The sequence below is a fragment of the Salarias fasciatus genome, chromosome 13, assembly GCF_902148845.1.
Source record: "Salarias fasciatus chromosome 13, fSalaFa1.1, whole genome shotgun sequence".
NCBI classification, from domain to species: domain Eukaryota; kingdom Metazoa; phylum Chordata; class Actinopteri; order Blenniiformes; family Blenniidae; genus Salarias; species Salarias fasciatus.
The window spans coordinates 2,573,730-2,579,729 of record NC_043757.1 but is presented as its reverse complement, the minus strand read 5'-3'; the positions used below and the strand labels follow the sequence as shown (position 1 = coordinate 2,579,729).

The 6,000-nt window shown below is 50.1% G+C and overlaps 1 protein-coding gene across 1 annotated transcript in view; it reads left to right on the top strand.

The window, feature by feature from the left end:
- The window catches only part of sptbn1 (spectrin, beta, non-erythrocytic 1), a 60,482-nt gene that overhangs the window by 943 nt on the left and 53,539 nt on the right, over positions 1-6,000 (top strand). The window lies entirely within an intron of this gene.

Below are 6,000 nucleotides of genomic sequence, written 5' to 3'. Positions count from 1 at the left end.
TGCTCCTGCTGCTCCTCCTCTGCTGGGAGACATTTGGTCACTTGTTGAAGAGGTTGTGCTGCAGTAAAAACCACAGACCCATCGTAAACTTCTCTGGGGGAAGCGTCTGCTGTTTGTGCCCGTCACGCTGCATCCTGGACGGACGGCGGTGTGGAGGTCGGTCCTGACTCCTGGAAGGTGTGGAAGTCTTCAGCTGCTGGAGCTCCTGCAGCTTCCTCTCTGAGGTCTGAAAGTAGCATGAGAACCTGCTGCCAGCGGGAAGCTTTAACCACCAGCCGCCTGAGAACTCACAGAAAATCCAAGTTCTTCTTCCAGACGGAGACTCTTCTTTCCAGTCTCTGATTTCAGCTGCTGTCATTTATGGTTCAGACAGTCGCATCACAAACTACAGCTTAGCATCTGTTGCTTTGATGTAGCAGCATTAAGTCTGACAGCATCAATCACTTTGACATAGCAGCTGTAGCGTTGACATTGCAGCAGTAGCATTGACGTAGCAGCTTTAGCATTGATGTAGCAGCATTAGCATTGACATAGCAGTGATAGCATTGACGTACCAGCTGTAGCATTGGTGTAGCAATGATAGCGTGGACGTGGCAGCTGTAGCGATGACGTAGCAGCTTTAGCGTTGACGTAGCAGCGATATGGTTGACGTAGCAGCAGTAGCGATGACAAAGCAGCTGTAGCGTTGACGTAGCAGTGATAGCGTGGACGTAGCAACATTTTGCGATGCCGTTTGTTGCAGTTTTACCAAACCAGCAGCAGATTTTGTGATAACAGCTTGAGTGTAGCAGTAACGGGTTCAGGTCTAGCAGAGTGGTGGTAGTTTTAGCAGAACGGTGGTTTTAGCAGAGCGGTAGTAGTTTTAGCGGAGCAGTGGTAGTTTTAGCAGAGCGGTAGTTTTAGCGGAGCGGTAGTTTTAGCGGAGCGGTAGTTTTAGCAGAGTGGTAGTTTTAGTGGAGCGGTAGTTTTAGCGGAGCGGTAGTTTTAGCGGAGTGGTAGTTTTAGCAGAGCAGCCACAGCTGCAGCATCTTCATAAAGGCTTTTTCAGTGGTCACTCAGTGAATCAACTTGACTCAAACTAAACTGTTTTTGTAATTTTGGTGAGTTATCAGTGAGACAGAGAGAGCAAGGGCTCATGGGAAATGTGGTTTAACGAGTAGAGACAGAAAACTGGGCTGTGAAGCCCCACCTGTTTCCTGGACAGATCATTGGTTTGATTCTCTCTCAGCTGTGTTTTCTCTGGACATTTGTCCTGTTTGGAGGAGGAGGAGGAGGAGGAGGAGGAGGAGGAGGAGGAGGAGGAGGACCCTCAGATGGATTCTGTTGTCGTGATGGAACTGGGAGAACAGCAGCAGGCTGGAAGTTTGTTTAAACGCCCAGAACCCGTGTGGAACCAAACATGTCTGTGCAGAACGTCTGGACGGCGTGAGGATCGGGAGCGTCTCTCATCCATCTCTCAAACTCCGGCAGACAGTTGTTTTTTCTTCATAAAGTGAATTTAAATCATTTCAGATTAAAAGCCTTGGTGTGGAAGCAGAAGATGTTTTCATGTTGACTGACGTGGATTTCCCTCTCAGAGCTCTTCTTACTGTCCCACTTCTAGTTCCTCCTCTCTCCTCCTCCCCCTCCTCACTTTTTTCCATATTAAATCTTCAAACTTTAGATGTTGGATTTTATAGAGGATTTTATTGTAAAACCAGAGGATGAAAGTTCAAGAAAAAAGAAACTGTAGTTGGAGGAGGGTGGAGGTGGAGGATGGGGTGGTGGAGGGGGGAGGTTGGGGGGTCTCAGGGGAGGAGACGAGCGTGGGAGACCAGGGACTGAAGGAGGAAGAACAGCAGGCGGGGCGGGAATGTGAAGGGGAGTGAAGAGAGAACCATGGAGGAGAACCATGGAGGGGAACCATGGAGGAGAACCATGGAGGAGAACCATGGAGGGGAACCATGGAGGAGAACCATGGAGGAGAACCATGGAGGGGAACCATGGAGGAGAACCATGGAGGGGAACCATGGAGGAGAACCATGGAGGAGAACCATGGAGGGGAACCATGGAGGGGAACCTGGTGACGTTGTTGCATCATCTCCATGTTTGCCTGTTGTTTAGTTTTCCTCACGTTCCCGCCTCGTTCTCGTCACTCTGACGGGTCTCTGGTCTCTGTGTTTGGGGTGTTTCGGTGTTCTCAGAGTGAAACGGTGTGTCCGGTGAACGGTTCACAGATGTTCCACAGATGTGAGGAGCAGGAAACTCCCGCAGGAACCGAACCTCTGATCAGTCAGTAAGAACGTCCCGCTGTCCTGGTCTGAGCAGCAAATGAGCGCTGGGCTTGTTCTGGAACTGTGTGTGTGTGTGTGTGTGTGTGTGTGTGTGTGTGTGTGTGTGTGTGTGTGTGACACAGGGAGGAACGCCTTTGGCTGCACAGAAATCAAATTAAATGAGTCCATCTCAAGGTCACCACACACACACACACACACACACACACACACACACACACACACACACACACACACACACACACACACACACACATTCCTAATGAATGAATTGTTGAGTTTGAGGCCTCCCCATCAGAAAAGTGTGTGTGTGTGTGTGTGTGTGTGTACACACCCTGAGGCGTGGGGCTCAGACTGAAGGGGGCGGGGTCTGGGACTCTGACAGGAAGTGATCGTGATGCGTTCACTGACCCCGCTGCTGCCGGTTCTGGTGGTTCCGTTTGGCCCCCGGCCGTTGCCATGGCGCCGGGCGAGCAGAGCGTGTTCCTGGTGTTTCTGAGGCGCGGCTCGCTCGCCTTCCTGGAAGTTTGGATCTTATCATCACTCAGCCGAAGCTCTGCTTTTCCTCTCCACCCTCCGTCCCCCGCCTCCCCCTCTGTCGCTATGACGACGCCCAGGATTACATCACTGACCTCCACCCAGCTCATCTCTGGGTGTAACCCAACCCCGGATGACTTCACACACACACACACACACACACACACACACACACACACTGAGCCTCAGAGTTCATCTCCACAGCCAGTCAGACATGATCTATTTTGAAAATAAGAAATTTCATTCTGGTTCTTTAAAACTGAAGTTTGACGGGAAGTATTCTCCGTGGTTTAAGAAACCAAACTTTGTGTTGTCTGGTCAGGCCCTTCACTCAGTCCTGGATCTGTTAAAAATGTGTTTCAGGTCGGGGGTTTGGGACTCTGGACAGTTTTTAATCAGGTTTAGGTGTTAGAAGCAGTTCCTGCTGTGTTCATGTTCAGTCTGAAGGTCTCACTGGAACGTTTTGGAACAGTTTCTCCTCTAAATCCTCATCGATCGGACAAGGACACCCCGACCCCACTGCACCCCCAACAGACCCACCACACCCCCACCTCCCTCCACCCCCACCCCCACCCTGATGTCCACTGTCATCAAAACCAGCTCCCATCATACGAGTGTGTCAGCAGCAGGTATTTATGGGCAAGGAACACACTGCTGCAAAGCTCTTTAATCTCTCTCTCACACACACGCACACACACACACACACACACACACACACTCTGGTGTGTGTTTCCGTGTCTCCTGTTGTCAGCTGTGAGAGCCGCTGGAACAGAATCGTGTTAATGAAGCTCCGATGTTCAAACTGATCCGTCTGCAAGAAAAGAGAAACGGGACGAGAGAGCAACCGATCCAGCAACCGATCCAGCAACAGATCCAGCAACCGATCCAGCAACCGATCCAGCAACCGATCCAGCAACGGGTCCAGCAACGGGTCCAGCAACGGGTCCAGCAACCGATCCAGCAACGGGTCCAACTACTGGTCCAAATGCTGGTCCAACTATTGGTCCAGCAGCGGGTCCAACTATTGGTCAACAGTCCCTACAACCGTTTCAGCAGCAGGTCGAACAACAGTAGCGCCCAGCAGGCGGTCTCGACACTGTTGCGTCTGTTGGGAGAACGTTTCTTTGTTCTTTTAGGTTTCCACAGTGCAGCAGAACGAGTCACTTCTGATCAATGATTGTTCTTCTCTCTCTCTGCGTTCCACCATCAAACCCCAAGTAAAGAAACCAAAGTGCCGAGTCGGCGAACTGAACTTCAGCGCTGCTACCTGCACACTCACACCCCGTCTCCATGGCAACCATCGTCTGGGAACTGTTGGTCTACGTTTTCGCTTCGTCCTCAGATTCATCTTTGATAATGATCTCCGTTCGCAGAACTGGTGAAAGTGCAGTTCTCCTGCAGCGCCACTAGTGGGAGCTGTTCTCACTACGACTGCTGCACTCAACAGGCTGAACGCTGTGGTGACTGTGTGATGTTACACAGAGAGACAGCTACAGTGAGGACGTGAGGCTCTGCAGGAGCCCCACACACACACACACACACACACACACACACACACACACACACACACACACACACCGCTCTCTCTTCAAACGGGAGTGTTTGTGTTTCTTGATCCAGATGGATGTTTCATTTCCTCAATAAACGTCTCTGAGGGGAGATAAATGAGGAGAGAACAAAAGAAAGTTCCTCCTCACGTTCTCGTTATTTATGTGGCGACTTCAGATGAACTCGTGTGGATCTGCGCAGGGTTTCCTCTCCTGTAGTTCATGATGCAACGTCTGCCTCAGTCCAGAAGCTACAGGTGTTAGCTTCAGAGCTAGCATCACGTGCTAAAGGTGTTAGCTTCAGAGCTAGCATCACGTGCTAGGTGTTAGCTGTGGTGATGAAGTTTTCATTGTGAATGGACAGTCAGAGCAGACTGAAGAGGACACACAAAACTATGCGCACACACACACACACACAGACACACATGTCCAATGGAATCAGATTAGATCTGATATCCCACAATGCACTGCAGCAGGATTGTGGGTCAGAGAGAGTTTGGCCGATGGCCAGGCTGAGATGATGGGACGGTCTCCATGACGACACAGCCCACTGTCCAATCTGGAGTGTGAAGAGCCTGTGTGTGTGTGTGTTTGTGTGTGTGTGTGTGTGTGTGTGTGTGTGTGTGTGTGTGTGTGTGTTAGCTAAAGATATTTTCAGTTTAACTCTAAAAATGTATTTTTCCGTTATTTTCCATTGGAATCTAAAAATGCTCCTCCTCTTCATCGCCCTCTTCATCATCCTCATTATCGTCCTCTTCAGTTTGTTTTAGTTCCCATGCCCAAAAAGTTCCTGGAAGGAATGTAAGAATAACCGAGGGTCGTGTTTTTGTTGCTCTCCCGTCTTTGTATTTCTGACTTCCCCTCATTCCCCAAACTTGATCTTCTTTTGCTTCTGAAATGTCCTTGTTGTCCACATTTTATGTCTGTGTAGACATCCAGTTTGACTCCAGGATTTGACCATAATTCTCAGAAGAACAGGTTCGTCTTCGAGGTAATTTTCCAGTTTATGAACACAAATGGATGTACCGGACTGGAGATAACAAAAAGTCACTTGGAAAGCATCAGAAAGATGTTTTATAATCCTGAAGTCAGTGGGAGGAAGATGCTCTATAGCCTGGATGCTAGAGGAGGGGAATTTACAGTACCAGTAACTGATTACTTCAAAACTTGAGCACATTGTTTGAATTCATGATAAACTATCAATCCAATGAAGTGTCGTCAACCGTCCTTTTCCCTGATTGGTTGATTGGGGGGAAATGGGCGTGGCCTGAGCCACAGAATCAGACTTGAATAAACACTTGGAGGAGGAGGAAGAGGAAGAGGAGGAGGAGGAGGACTGTGTGAGAGGCTCTCTGTGGGTCATCAGTCAGAAACATCTGGAGGAGGGTCATGTGGTTTCTCAGCTGTCTGGGTGTGTGGGATTAGAGGAGGAGGAGGAGTGAAGTGAGGGTGGAGCTGACAGAATGAATGGAGGGAGGACATGAAACTGCCCCCCCCCCCCCCCCCCCGGCTCTGCTTGTCTGGGACAGTTTGGGAACAGGCAGTCCTCCAGAGGCCAGACCTCCTCCCAGCTCCTCCCCCGAACCCTGTGACTCCTCCACAGCTCTGCAGGAACTCTGCTGTGGCTTCCTCCTCAGATCTCCTCC